Source organism: Gymnoscopelus microlampas (genome assembly GCF_963454915.1).
Source record: "Gymnoscopelus microlampas genome assembly, chromosome: 8".
NCBI classification, from domain to species: domain Eukaryota; kingdom Metazoa; phylum Chordata; class Actinopteri; order Myctophiformes; family Myctophidae; genus Gymnoscopelus; species Gymnoscopelus microlampas.
The window spans coordinates 57,246,445-57,262,634 of NC_139945.1; the positions used below are offsets into that span (position 1 = coordinate 57,246,445).

The following is a 16,190-nucleotide window of genomic DNA, read 5'->3' on the forward strand; positions in this document are numbered from 1 at the left end:
GCCCGAGAGGTGTAAAAAAAAGTGTGGCGGACCGTCCAGTGAGGTCAGAGGTCAGAAAAGTGCCGTTCTCAGACAAAAGTGGACACTGGACAGGCGCCGGCGGACACTGCCGACACTTCTGACATACGCACACGTGCGGGGACACCTCCCCTACAACGCCACACTCTCCACTAATTGGGAGAGGTGTAAAAAAAAGTGTGGCGGACCGTCCAGTGAGGTCAGAGGTCAGAAAAGTGCCGTTCTCAGACAAAAGTGGACACTGGACAGGCGCCGGCAGACACTGCCGACACTTCTGACATACGCACGCGTGCGGGGACACTTCCCCTACAACGCCACACTCTCGGATAAGCCCGAGAGGCGTAAAAAATTGCAAAAAAACACATCCACACCATGGTCAATATCTTCCAAATTGTCCTCTATTGTGATGCATCATTACATTTCACATAGGAATACATTTACCCATGTGTTTTTGCCACTTGCAATGCATTTGCTGGTTGGAGGATGTTTATACTTGTACAGGCGGACGCTGCCAACACTTCTGACATCAAACCTACCCATTGGCTTTTTGGAAGAGGACGCAAGTCCCAGGAAGTGCCACAGAATCTCATCAGGAAGTTTTAAAGCATCTTCTGTGTATACAGTCCTGTTGCGTTGACCAGTTATTGATGGATATGTGTTGATACTCCCACCCAACAGACATGGCTATGGACAAGCCTTGCTTCTATTTCAGTTTCCCAGTTTGACATCAGTATAACATTTCAAGACCATTAATAAAGGCACACACCAACATCTCGTTCTGTGTCTCTCTCCGTTCCTGAGATAAGACGTATGTAACATTGACTGTGACCATGATTGTGCCATTTATCTAGGGCAGCCTGGATATCATTTCTACCAAGTTCCATGAAAATCTGCCACTCTCTTCTGGAGTTATTTTCTTCTCAACAGACTCGCACACAGGAGTATTATTATTATTTGTGTTATTGTGCTTGTCATAATTAGAAACAATTGCTGGCTGTAGGCTATTAAACGCTGACTCAAGTAACAGTCTTTCTCACTAAGAGTCAAATAAAGTCAAAGGACGGTGATAGGTATTAGGCCTACTGTATATAAACTAATGTGAGAACTGCAGTATATTTGATACAAACCCAGTTTGACTCCAGTATACAACACTATCATTTCACGTTGAAATAAGAGTATATGTTTTGTAAGTGACTATAGCAGAACCCCACAATTTTTAACATTCACAATTATAAAGAATATAAATAATGAATGAAATTAAACTTTTAAGTGCATACTTTTAGTGGCATGTCTATTACATCATGTGTACCTACCAGCTTAATATCAGGCAATGGATGTGGAGCCATTTCAAAATGTGAGACATTTTCAAAGAGAACTCTGGAACTAATCTGAACAAGAATCAAGAGGGATTTATTTGTCACTTACTCAAGTAGCAGTGAAATGTTGACACTTTTTTTTTACACCTCTCGGGCTTATCCGAGAGTGTGGCGTTGTAGGGGAGGTGTCCCTGCACGCGTGCGTATGTCAGAAGTGTCGGCAGTGTCCGCCGGCGCCTGTCCAGTGTCCACTTTTGTCTGAGAACGGCACTTTTCTGACCTCTGACCTCACTGGACGGCCCACCACTTTTCAAAATACACCTGTTTGGCTTAGCGGGGAGTGTGGCGTTGTAGGGGAGGTGTCCCCACACGCGTGCGTATGTCAGAAGTGTCGGCAGCGTCCGCCGGCGCCTTTCCAGTGTCCACTGTTGTCTGAAAACGGCACTTTCTTTTCTTACATCTGGCCGCACTGGACGGCCTGACAGTTGTTTTTTTTTTACAAATGATCTCTCAATTTTCACCAACATTCTGTCCTACTGGTCTGTATCAATTTTCTATCAAGTTCAGGGGCGCTCAGTTATGGAACAGTTCTCACGAACACACACACACACACACACACACACACACACACACACACACACACACACACACACACACACATACACACACTTTTATTTTCCTGATTACATTCTTATTTGTATTGTATTTTAGTTTTTAAATAGGTGAGATACACTTTATAAACCCCCCTTGCTTTATTTTTTTAAATCGCACCTGCACTGATCTACTATTATTATTTGTAGCATATTTTGTTGTTACTTTTATCACTGTTTATTTGCTTCTGCAATAAACAATATTATATCATGATAATTTTCCAAGAGTGTGACAAACACTGTGACAAAAATAATGGACAAACAGTTCAAAAACAATACATGTAACAAACACAAATGAATAGACCAATTAATTGTTTACTAACATTGAGACTGGATGCGCAGGTGATTGTTTCACGCAATCAATTTCCAACCTGTTGTTTCGGGGTGCGCTAGTTTCAGCACACCCCAACCCCCTCTTGTGTGTTGGCTAGTGTGGCACGTCCTGGCGAGACCTGATAGAATGGGTTTCATTTAGCGCATACTGGTTGCACGCATACTGGTTCTTATCAGTGTGACGTCGTCTGTTAAGGGGTCTATATCCAGTTAAAGTAAATGTATTTTTAAAATACATTTGTGTCTATAAAAATAAAATTGGCAATTAGAAGTGTTCTAGTATGCGCCATTTAAAAGACGTACATCATAAATGTATTTTTAAAATACATTTGTGTCTTTTAAAAAACATTACACATTCGTGATCTTATTTTGAAGGCAACCGGAAACCTTATATAGTTGCTAGCTCCAAAACCGGATGTCCTATAGTTGCTTACGGAACGGTGCTTTGTTGTTCCACCATGAAAAACAATAACACATTCCTTCCGGGTCAGTGTGTTTCGCGCATGCGCAATAAAGGATCCAGGCACCGTTTGCCCTCATGCCTTTCGCCCCCTGGTGGAGGAGCTGTGCTGTGTAACTGTGTCACTGAAGGATGGATGTATGGATAGATGGCAGTGGAGTGGTGGAGAAAGTACTTAAATATTTTACTTAACCCTTGCATTGTGTTTAAATCAGCCCAAAATACTCAAAAAAGAAGTATTTTCATTCTTTTTTTTCTCCCACCTCATAGTTGACTTGTAATGCATTCATATCCATGTAAACACTTTTTAAAATATTATGTTGGGTTAGGACTAGGGTTCAATATATCTCGTTTTCTATTATAAAAATGTTAAATTCACTCTTTAAATTTCCTATAATGAAGGCAATAGATAATGATGTTATCTAGCTATAATAGAATAATTAAGATGATAATAATTAGAACACACTTCCAAAAAAAAAAAAAGTCTCTCTCACTCTCAAACATGTAAACATTGAATATTGACAATTTGGAGGGGAATTGAGCCACACTTCTCTGCCGGGTAATTTCGGACCCTAACACCACTTTCGTAACTTTTTTTATAGAGACCATCAGAATTAATTAAAATGATGATAAATAGTTTTGTTAAAATGTCTATTTCTGAGGATATAATGAAGCCTCGTTCGAATAAAGAAATGTAAAGGGTACTTTTTACCTATTCAAACTTGAAAACGGGTCAATAACCCTAACCCTGGAAGGGTTAAGTAAAAGTAGCCTACCAATACTGCAATGTAGAAATACTCTGTTACAAGTGAATGTTCGGAATTCAAAATGTACGTATGTACATAAGTATTGGTATCAAAATGTACCTAAAGTATCAAAAGTAAAAGTAGTCGTTACGCAGGATGTCCCGTTTCGCAAGTTTTAAAATTCATAAAAATCCTTTGAAAATAGCAGATCTACTCGATTTTGAGCTTCTAGATCTGCTATTTTCTATTTTCAAATAGCCGGAAATTAATGTATACAGGGCTGAAGTGGTTAATGCATGTCTTGTAAAAATAATAAAAATCTACAAAGTAACTATCAACTAAAAAGCGATGCGACGCGTTGTGAGCTTGTAGATCTGCTATTTTCAAACATTTCAGTACTTTTACTTTTGGTACTTTTCAGTACATTTTGATAACAATAATTTTGTACTTATTATACTCAAGTAAATTTTGAACACCAGACGTTTATACTTGTAACAGAGTACTTCTTCATTGCAGTATTGATACTTTTACTTAAGTAAAACATTTGAGTACTTTCTCCACCCACCTATATGTGGTCTGTCTGTCTGTCTGTCTGTCTGTCTGTCTGTCTGTAGTGACAGTTTACACCTCTCCTCCACCAGGGGGCGAAAGGCATTAAGGCAAAGTGCCTGGATCCTTTATGGCGCATGCGTGAAACACAGTGACCTGGAAGCAATGCGGTATAGTTTTTCATGGTGGAACCTGTCGGATTAACGCATGCCTCCCGGGTGGAACAACAAAGCATCCAAATGTTATTCTAACTCTATGATCCAGACTGGATTTAAACAGCTCTTCATTGAACAACAACAGTAATAATATTCACAACACAAACGGTCTGCTTCCACGGATAAACATCTTGAAGGTAAAACTCTTTATATTTGATGTGTAAATGTGTGGAGAAAAACTAACACGAGCCACGGAGCCTCACTTGGAACAGGGAGGTTTACAAATAAGACACACATGGGAGATACAGAGCTTTAGATCAGGGGTCTTCAACAGGGGGTCCGGGACCCCTAGGGGGTCCTCAGAGTTACTACAGGGGGCCCGCCAAATGTTTGTGTGATATGATTTATTTTTTCGCATTAACCACTTGATAGCATCCCTATTCTGAGGATAGCTGTAGAATACAACCCTCGTAGACGTATTTATGATTCTGACGTTTTCAGATTGAAAACGTCAGAATCATAAATACGTCTACGAGGATTGTATACTACAGCTATTCTGAGGAGAACTTTAGCCAAAAATAGCAGATCTACAAGCTCACAACGCCTCGCACTGCGTGGCGTTGTGAGCTTGTAGATCTGCTATTTTTGGCCAAGTAAAATAAAAAGGTTAACCTGAAACACAATTTTATACAATATAGAGGGGGCCCCTGCTTCATCTCTCTCTCAGCTAGGGGGTCCTTGGCCTGAAAAGGTTGAAGATCCCTGCTTTAGATCAAGACTCGTAGATGTATTTGATCGAGTCTTGACTTTTACTTTCGTATCTACGAGAGTGTTAGCAACCACCCCGGCAGTTTTCCCTGGAATTTCACCAGTAATGCCTGTATTTCTCCTAACATGTATAAATGCAGAATATAAGGTGCGCATCCGGTGAAAGCCGGAATTACACTCAATGTAAACAGGGAGTAAACGAGGGAAGAAATGACGTTCGGCCACAGACCCGGGATTAAAACACTTCTTTATTGAAAGATATGGACTAATACATTGCTCAAACACGCCGGACACCTAGTTAACATTTGGGTTAAGCACCTTATATTTTGCATAAGTACATGTGTGGCACCGTCAAAAACACACCCAATACTTAAATAATATACTTATAAATTAAACAAATAAAATACAAGTGAAAGGTTTGTAAAAGTACAGGGTGCTTAAATGTTAAAAGGACCGACTACGCCACCAGTTTGAGAGGTCTGGTCCTCAATTAAAACTTCTTAAAAACAGCAACACAGGTTCGTATGACAACTTTGAATTTAAAAGGCAAAAACTGAAAACTGAGGCAAATGGCAAATATAAACAATGGACTTTTATTGAAAATTATCCTAAATACAGAGGCCTCTAAAATAGCCGACACAACAATAAAATGCCTATTTAAAACCTACTAAAAAGGGCCCGCTAACTAAAATAGAAAACAAAACAAGAACAAACAGCGAAATTAAAGATGAGCAGAGCACGGCAGGTAGGAGCCTTCAGTTCGCACACCTCCTGTGGAGGACAGAAAAAGACTGGGGCAGATCACTGTATAATGGCTTTTAAGCTGGTCGAAGTGGCATAGCCACACTATGTAGGCCAGGTGCTGTATGTCAAGAGACTTACCGACAAGGCAGAGTCAAAGACCCTGCCGCTGCGGTTGTTACGTTCACAGCACTGCCGTCTCCCCGTGGCACGGTGTCTGGCCGTCTGCTGGTCCGCTCTGCTTGCCGTCTGCTCACGCTGCCTGCTGCTCTCGTCGGCTTGTGGAGAAACGAACAGAAAGACTGGGCAGATCACTGGTATACTGGCTGTTTAAACTTCTCGTTGTGGCATAACCACACCACGTAGGTCAGGCGCTGTGTAGTTAGAGACCTACCGACGAGGCAGAGTCAAAGACCCTGCCGCTGCGGTTGTTGCGAATACAGCCTGACGTCTCCTGGTCTTGGTCTGCTCACACACACTGCTCGCTACTCCCCGTCGGCTTGTGGTCCTCTACTGCTGCCCGTCTTCTGCCCGTTTCTCACTCGGTCTCTGCTCACTGTCCACTCTCCCTGTGCTCTGTCCTTGTGCTGCGTGCCCGGTGCCCTCCTCTCTCGTGTCGCTACAAACATTTTAAACTTGGTCCACAGTCTCTCGTGGGAACCTCCCCTCGGCCTACTCGGCTCCCGATTGGCCGGGACTAGAGCTCCCAATGATCCTATATCACACGGCTGCTGTCTATTAGTGTCTGTGAGGGTGCCGTGGCAGAAACAAAAATTAACTCCACACAAAACCATTACAAACTGCAAATGTAGGAAAACAAAATATAGAAAAACAAACCATGCACAAAAATAACACTGCAAAAAATATCAAAACGCATCCAAACATCACAGCAAAATAATAGTCACGCAATAAAGAAAATAATAGTTTTCTGCCTACTGACACATGTTCGGAGAAATACGGGCTTTACTGGTGACATTCCAGGGCAAACTGGGGGGGGGGGGGGGGGGTCGCTAAGACTCTCGTAGATACGAAAGTAAAAGTCAGACTCGATAAAATACATCTACTATAGTCTTGATCTAAGGCTACTAAAATTCCATGCGGTAACCAGACAACCGTGTCGGTTTTTAATGAGATTAACTGGAGACCGTCTTCCGACTACGTCTGCTGTCCTAGTAACTGTAACAGGAAAGGTGGTCTCCAGTGGTGTAAAGTAACTAAGTACATTTACTCAAGTACTGTACTTAAGTCCAATTTTGATTTTTTTTTTTTTTTACTTAAAGGGGCTACACCATGAATTTCATTTTTTTTTTTGGTTTTTAGTATTTTTTAGGCTCCCCAGTGTCTCTTGTACCCAAATTTTTTTTTTTTTTTAACATTCAGTCATTCATGCTCATTTCATGCATTTCCTGAATGGGCGTGTCTGAACAGGCCATTTCAGAATGGCTGTGCAAGTGATGTCACTTGCACAGATTTTGCATTGACGATGGCCAGACAGAATTGCTCAGTAGCTCCCCCCTGCCCAATAGGACGTTTTGGTATTGCAGCTGAAAAAGCTTGGAATGACAGACAGTCAGATTGTGAGAAAAAATATCTGGATGTTTTTTAGGCTTACAACCTGTTTAAAACGTATTAGGGGGCAATATTTATATATAATATATATTTTTTTAATTCATGGTGTAGCCCCTTTAACTGGAGTTATTTCCAAGTTGCAGTACTTTTACTTCTACTCCACTACATCTCAGAGGCAAATATTGTACTTTTTACTCCACTACAATTATTATAACACTTAAGTTACTAGTTACTTTGTAGATTTTGATTATTATTACAAAACATGCATTAACCACTTCAACTTTGGTCGATCTACAAGCTCACAATGCGACGCCTTGTGTTGCTATTCTATTGCTGTTTTCAAAATATCTGTATACATGTTAAACATTTGAAAACGTGTGAAATGGGACATTCTGCATACTGATTACTTTCTACTTTTGGTACTCTAAGTACATTTTGATGGCACTACTTTTGTACTTTTAACCAAGTGAATTTTGTAACAGAGTATTGATATTTTTACTTAAGTGAAAAAAAATTGTACTTTTTATACTGGGCAACTTGGAAGAGTGGGTACTTTGGGGTGGAGTAGAGCACGAGGACGTAGCTGTCCTCGTCAATGCCTTAGTTAGTTTCCTATCACAATGTCAAAACACACCGATCTGATTCTTGTTTGAAGAAACGTCGTTGTGTTTTGGACGTCGGTTGTTGTTGATGACAAGAAACAGGAAGACAACCACTTTCTACTGTGACAGACAGTGTTGCCATGTCCGCTTCTTATAAGCGACTTTTTTATCTGTAAAGTTGCTTGTAAATATTGGTGGTTGCGGTATCTTGGCTTGTTTCTAATGTGTAGTTGCTTATTTGGGCTTGCTTCCAAATGTTTTAATTAGTATTTAAACCAGTGGTTGTCAAATATTTTCATGTCATGGACCCCCAAATTAATATGTATTTGTACCTAACCCCCATCTGACAATGTTTTGTGCCAGGGACCCCTGTACCAGATTTGTGTTTTTAGAATGTTATTTCCCCCCCCCAAATAATCCACATTTTATTTCAAGATTTTGTTTTTTTAAAATAGCAGATCTACAAGCTCACAATGTGTCACATCTTCTGTGGTGCACAAACAAGGAAGGACTTGAGGCTTCAGCTTAAATAGTGGAGCTGCTAAGAGAAAAATCGTTCACTTTGTGATGCAAGTATGAAATTTGGTACATTTACTCTTCAAACCCCACTCTTTTCAAAAATACCACTGGCCACGCAAAATTCCAAAATGGCAGCCCACAAATCCAAGATGTCTGTCCAAAAGTTAGGTTTTTCCTTTATAACTCGAAATGTATTGATTTTAAGCACCATAAATGTATTAAAGTTGAATATAAATTTGGGCATTGCGGATATTTTGGTACCAAGTACATGTCTGCATCTATTACGGTTCTTGAGATACAGCATATAGGTACTTTTACAGACTCAGGAGAGTAAGAAATGTGTAACATTGATTGTTAATAAGTGAATATGGTGATATTTGGTGTTATTTTCATAACCTGTTATTTTCAGTATGGTTATAACATACAATTCTAAATCCAAGATGGTGTCCAAGATGGCTGCCGTTAACTTGAAGTAATCATATCTTAGCAACTATGATTCTTTTGGCGTGCATACGTTTTTTGGGGGTGCATTTCGCCTTTCCGACATGTTGCCTTTCCGACGTTGACGAACCCTATACCTAACCCTAACCCTAACCCTAACCGCACGCGGAAGCCACTAGTCGGAGTGGCGAGATGTCGGAATGGAAGGAGAACCCCGTTTTTTGGTCTATGAATCCAATGGGGCCATTGCAGTACAGAATTTAGACGTTGATAAAAGTGGATATTTTGGTACCTAGTGCATGTCTATATTATTGCGGTTCTTGAGATACAGCTTATAGGTTATGTTACGGAATCGGGAGAGCATAAAAAAGAGGTTTGAGTTACACCTCACAGTTGCAACTGCACAGAGCTGTACACATGAGACCCAGTTTATAGCACTTGCACCTGCCACGACAGCCACATTTACAGCCACATTTGGTAAGCTGTTCGCACGTCTTGGCTATTGGAGAGTTGGCTGTCCAGAAGACCTGCCATTCCTCACCAACCTTCTGCCATCCCCAGTCTACAGGGTCCTCTGCTCCTGGCTGACACTGGGTTGCCTGGGCCCACACACAACCAGCCTGGTAGGCAGCACGCCTGGTGTGTTGGAGCAAAGCTGCTCTGGTTGGTGGGATTGACTCATAAGGCCTCTGCTTTCTGGCAAACATGTCAAACCTGGCCTCATCCACAGTAGCAGCTGTGCTGGATCTGTCATACATTAGGATGACAAACCTCTCCAGAATCTGTAGGTCACAATCCCCCACTGCTACCCAGTTTGGAGAATACAGACGAGACCTCTGGGCATATGTCCCATGTCTGCCAAGCAGTTTTCTTGCCTTTGTTGCGGAAGGCTGACACAGTGTCACATCCTGTAAAGGCATGAAAGAATAACATGCCTTTGACCTTTTCCTGGCCAACAAAATGAAATAGGTCATGCACACTGATCCAGCGCAGGCTCTGACCTTGTCCAAATGCAACCCACATCTGCTGTAGTCCAGCCTCTTGAAGAGCAGCGAAGACACTTAGTGCTAAGATGAGAACATCTGTGTCATTTGCCTTGATCAGGATGGATTGGCTACCATGTTCTGCAGCATATTTGGCGTGCACAAAGATGCAGCTATCAGCTTCCTCATGAGAGCATTCATCCAATCCATCAAGACCAGTTTCATGTGTGCTGAGGACAGCAGGTCCCTTTGTGGCAATCACAATATTTGGATCGAACATTTGTGCAACCTTGTCGGCAAGAAAGTGATACAACTCTGTCTTGTTGTCATTGTGCCTCAGGAAGTTATGTCAGTTAGATGGCATAGTGTTCTTATTTGTCACCTTGCGTCTTCCTCCATGGCCACGTTTGGACCTGGTTTCAGCTTTAAGACTTGATGGGCTGTACACATCAAAGACCAGATGTGTCATTGTGTACTTGCTGCTGTACATATATATCACTGGTAGGAAGTCAAGAGCTGCATAGTCCTCAAATGTCTTGGATCTTTTTGGTGGCAGGACATGGACCAAAGCTGACCCATCTACAATGAGAACATCTGCCTCAGGTTCTTTGTCAACTGGTGGGACATAAGTCTCAAGGATAGAGGTCAGCTTCCACCCTTGCTCAACGCAGCAGGAAAGGACTGGTTCTCATGCTGAAAGAACTCCTGCAGGTCACACTCTCGGCTCTGACAGGAGATGAAAAGCTTTGAGAACAGCTGACAGTCCTCCTTGAGAAGCTTCTGCTTTGAGGGTTCAGCAGAAGAGTAATCCTCTCTGAAGAAGTCAGCTTTGTTTTTCTTGATTGGCTCATAGAAGAAGGATGGATTGTCTTCCAGTGCCTTACAACTAGGTTCAGTTATTATCGGTTAACCTACACCTAGCCCGATCATTCATCCAATGCCATTTAAGTCCCTTGTGATCTGTACACCATCCGGGTAACTTAAGCCCTGTTACCCTTGGCTCGGCTCTCCCGCGCTGGCACACCCTGTCGATTCAGGTGCGGCTATCTAACTATATCTACTAACTACCAACTATGGTAACTAGCTAATGGATATGGGGCAGTCAGACAGCATTTGGGACACTAAACTAAACTATACTACAACTACAAGGCTAATAAAACATTAGTATATCTAGATCAGCCGACACTGAACCCCATGCTGAGTTACACAGCAGTGATGTGTGCCCTGGTTGTGTGCTGACATTCACTCTATTGCATTTGTAAGATTTTATCAATGTCTAAATTCTGTACTGCAATGGCCCCATTTGAACGCATAGACCAAAAACATGTGCACGCCAAAAAGAAAGTTTCATAGTTGTTAAGAGTTGTTAAGTTGTTTTAGTTTTTGATTTAGAATTTTATGTTACAGCCCTACTGAAAACAGGTTATGAAAATAACATTTTTATTTTGCCATATTCACTTAACAACAATCAGTGTTACAAGCAACAAATGTATTGCTCTCCCGCGTCTGTAAAAGTACCTATATGCTGTATCTGAAGAACCGTAATAGATACAGACATGTACTTGGTACCAAAATATCCGCAATGCCCACATTTATATTCACCTTTAATACATTTATGGTGCTTAAAATCAATACATTTCGAGTTATAAAGGAAAAACCTAACTTTTGGACGGACATCTTGGATTTGTGGGCCGCCATTTTGGAATTTTGCGTGGCTAGCGGTATTTTTGAAAAGAGTGGGGTTTGAAGAGTAAATGTACCAAATGTCATGCTTGCATCACAAAGTGAACGATTCTTGCTATATTCTGCTGTTAGCAGCTGCACTAAAAGGCCAATTAGGTAGCTTTTCAGATCTGTGTGTACACACACACACACACACACACACACACACACACACACACACACACACACACACACACACACACACACACACACACACTCCCCCCTCCCCTCTCTGACAGGTATCAAAGTGATTGCTGTCTTTGATGAATGAATTGATTAGAGAGCACTAACGAGCACATAACGAGTTTGACACTTTTCTGGCCCAAACGATCAACCCATTTGAAGTTCAGAGGGATCAATTAAGAGCTCCGACCGAGCGGGGGAGGGAAGCCGGGCGGGGAGGGTGATATTGGTCATTGCACGTACTCCCACGGGCTGGGGGCGGCACCTGTCAGCGGGGAGTGTTGGGCGGGAGGAGTAGGATGAAGGCTCTACGTCCTCTTGGTGGGTAGGATACGACAGCAGCGACAACACAGAAATGTGAGTGGGGAGGATTTTATTATTGGTATTGGCATAACTACTAAATTAGGGAGAAAAAGGGGTAAACAAAATAAGTGGCTACTCTATATTTAGAAAAGAGAGAAGAAAAAACGTTGGAACAAAACCAAAATACAGCCAGAGGGATGTGTCTTTCTGCAGGAAAACACACCCAGCATAATTATATAGTCGCTGAATCGGTGCCCGGAAACGCTTGCCCCAAAACACACTCACCCCCATTTAAGTTTGCGGACCGCTCGCCCCCCAGTGGTTCTTGTGTTATTGCACTCATTTCACTGAGGTTAAGGTTAGGAATAAGTTTAGGGTTAGGTGTAGTTTTCGTGTTGAGGTTACGTTTAGGATTAAGGTTAGATTTAGGCATGGTTTTACTGAAGTTAAGGTTAGGAATACCTGGTAGCTGCTGGTAGCCTATCTTAGCATTTAGATGCATGGGACATTCAGTTGCACAAGGCTTACTGATATTGGATTGTTGAGCCTTTTCTTTGAGGCTTCCTCACTTCTGCTGACACTCAGGACACTGTGCAACCTTAAAGGAGTAGTTCACCCAAAAAAAGGACTTATTTTCTATAAATTACACACACCGTGAAGCCATATTCGTGGAGATTTGTTTGTTTTTTGTTGCATTCCTGAGCCAATAATTTGATGACGGGGTGGCTTGTCGGTAGGAGACTCTACTGGAGACTCCGCCGGTCATCAAATGATTGGCTCAGGAATGCAACAAACTAACAAATCACCATGAATTCAAGTCTTAATGGGGTGTGTAATTGATGGAAAATAAGTCATGTTTTGGGTGAACTACTCCTTAAGTCAAATAATATTCACATTAGTGTATATCACAGGCCTTTGATCAAGCACACACAGTAAGTGAACACCTGTTTCGGATGCTATCAATGCATAGAATGGGAGATTATCACGTTCTATCAGACCATTGAATGGGCGAAGTAGGCGACCTACCGTCTACCCCGCGATTTATCAGACCATTCAGTGGGCGTAATCAGGAGCTACTGACCTACCGACGGAGATGACTTAAATACTTTAGTTTCGGTTTTGGTTTTGGTTGTTTCGGTTTCGGACCATGACGGAGGCGCGCAGTCTCAGGCGAGGTGGAGCCCCGCGACGGGCCACCGAAGGAGCTAAGGCGACTGAGTTGCCGTCCGGAGCGGTGCGACCCTCGCCTGTGCCTACTCAGCGCCGTTCGAGTTATGTACCGATATGGACAGAATCGTAAATATTGTTGTGGGGACTGCTCCGCCTCCGTCGGTAGGTCAGTAGCTCCTGATTACGCCCAATGAATGGTCTGACAAATCGCGGGGTAGACGGTAGCTCGCCTACTTCGCCCATTCAATGGTCTGATAAAACGTGATAATCTCCCATTCAATGCATTGATAGCATTCGAAGCCGGTGAAGTGAAGGGGATATATACGACCACATGCAGTGATGTTGCTAGGTTTTCAATGTAATGGGTCCTGGGATGCAAGGGTGGTCTTTTAGATGGGTCCCAGGGACATTTTATGGGTCCCCAATTACACGTCCCCCCCCTATCGTTTTCTTTGATCTCCAATCTCCATATCTTCTATGCGTGTGTGACTGTGTACATTATATCCTGATGCAGTGGATCTCCCAAAATAATCATATTTTAACTGGGGACCCCCCACCCTGAGGAATTAGGAGTTGAGGCACTTAATTTAGTTTGATTCAGTTCCACAGATACATATTGTGAAAATAGCAGATCTAGATCAGTGCGACCCGTTCCTGCTTTTCAAGACCGATACCGATATATATACATATATTAAAAAATCATAAATATATTTTTTCAAATGTATATGATTCTGTAGTATTAGCACACCTTATGGTAAGAAATACTAGTAGTGGGCAACAGGTGGATTTAACATACCTTTGACCAATAGAATACATTTAATCATAGAACCTTTTAATCATTATTATTATTTTATTTTGTATTATTTATGAATGTAGAATTTATTTTTACTATTTATTGTGTAGACTGAAAACACTGGCTTACAGTGGAAGTATTGGCAAATAAAGAAATAGGAATTCAAGAAATAATGAAGACAAATACTGACAATGCCTATGAACATTGGCTTGCAGTTATTGCACATAGTCAACATGCAATAATACTATTAGGCTTGTCATTGAGAAAGGAAAATAAAGTTGTCTTTTTGAGGAGAAGTGGAACCTTATAAGTCACTTTAAGTTTAGCATGAGGGAGAGGGTCTACCCTCTTCAGGGAATTAATTGTTATGATATCTCTAAGCTACAGAAAACATCCAGTTGCCTATTAAACATACACAAGACACAGACGATAGACAACCGGTTACTTACAGCTGCCATTAATTAGTGCTTTTGTTTGCCTTTGTGGTCAAATCAGGGTCAAATGCATAGGATCAACGAGCCATCGTTAACCTGCTAATGTTACACAGCTGATTGGCAACATGCGTTAATCCACCATCACTATGATCTCCAAGCAAGTGGGAGAACACTCTAAAATCGGGGATTTTACTTTGGCTGGTCAATTTAAGATGACAACAGCAACAAAGATTAGTAGTAGACCTGTATGTATGATGATCAGTTATTATTCCAGACAGTGGTCTATCCAAGACGTTTTAACACGTTTAAGAGCAGGTCCTCATGCCGTCTCTCTCTCTCTCTCTCTCTGTGTGTGTAGCGTAGACTAACAGCGAGGGGCTGTGCTGCTGCTTCTGCCACACAACGCCGTTTAACCGAGTTATACTTCTCCAGTACAACGGTGTCTAACCGGAGAGTTATACTTCTCCACCAACGGTGCCTAACCGAGAGAGTCCATGTAGATCACAGCTGACAAATATTATATATTATCGGAGCTAATCGGAGCTGCGTCCCATGGACGCACTAGAGTTGTCATGAATGCGTCCTTTCGCAATATGGTGCGTCAGCGACGCAGGACGCAGGCCTACGAGCATCTCTGCACATGAGTGTTTTAATTAATTAATTAAGTAGGCCTGCATGCAGAAAAAAATATATACATGTGGATGACCCAACTTACCCATATGTGGATATCCGCTTCCATTCATGGCCAGTAATATCGGCTGATCACTGCATGCTGGGTTTTCTCCACACCACAGTGACCGCCAATATTACTGGCATGGATTTAACCAAGAACAGCACTGGCCTCGGCAGCCGATTCCACTACCTACAGAGATAAGTGATATATAGGGATGAGATGCCTCTTTTTGACGGATTAAGAGAGCCCTGGGCCCATTTTCTTTGAGGGCCCCCCATGCTACCCAGAATGGGCATACAAATACAGTACTCGTTTGTGGGTGAAGGGAGAACCTGTGTTTGCATGATGCACAGTCTAAAACATATCTCTCTGGGGGCCACATGCGGCCCCCACCTTCACTTAATGCGGCCCGCAGGTTAATATTGGAATACTGATATGTTATTGATTTCAGCTGTAACAATTCCAAACATGCAAACATGACCCACTTTAATTAATTCAGTCTATATTAGTAGCTTAATAATAATAATGTTTATTGTCCCCAAGGGGAAAATTGTCTTCACAAGGTCTGTTCACAACAAAAACATTCATGACTAGTATTAAAATTCTACTGTCTTCTTTATATGTCCAATGTATTTGTATTTAATTTCAAAAAGTTAACATAAGTATAACTAAATGCATTTGAAATTAAATAAAAATGTTACTTTTCAGGATTCCGATAAAAAAAAGCCAAAAAAATCAGGAATCCAATTCAAAAATAGCAAAAACAGCAGATCTACAAGCTCAAAACGTGTCACACTAAGAAGCGTTTTGAGCTTGTAGATCGGCTATTTTTGCTACTATTGTGTGACAGAATGGCGAAGTATGGCATTCATTTATGAAAATTTTTAAATACAGAGATAAGAGGTCTCTGACAGTGTATGCAATGTGGCCCTCTGGAGTGAGTGTGGAAATATAGTGTCCCTCTCCATCATCATTTTTTACAGTCTAAAAGGGCCCTATAGGACGGCCTGGGGCCCTGTTACAGCCAGTACGGGGCCTTGTACTGTATAGGCTGAGAGGCCT

The 16,190-nt window shown here is 41.8% G+C and overlaps 1 long non-coding RNA gene across 1 annotated transcript in view; it reads left to right on the forward strand.

Annotated features, from left to right (window-relative positions):
- The first annotated feature begins 4,289 nt into the window (after window positions 1–4,289).
- LOC311050349 overlaps window positions 4,290–16,190 on the forward strand; it is a 59,744-nt gene continuing 47,843 nt past the window's right edge. The window contains exon 1 of the long non-coding RNA XR_014601288.1: window positions 4,290–4,424. This is a non-coding gene — a long non-coding RNA (uncharacterized lncRNA). The remainder of the gene's footprint in view (window positions 4,425–16,190) is intronic.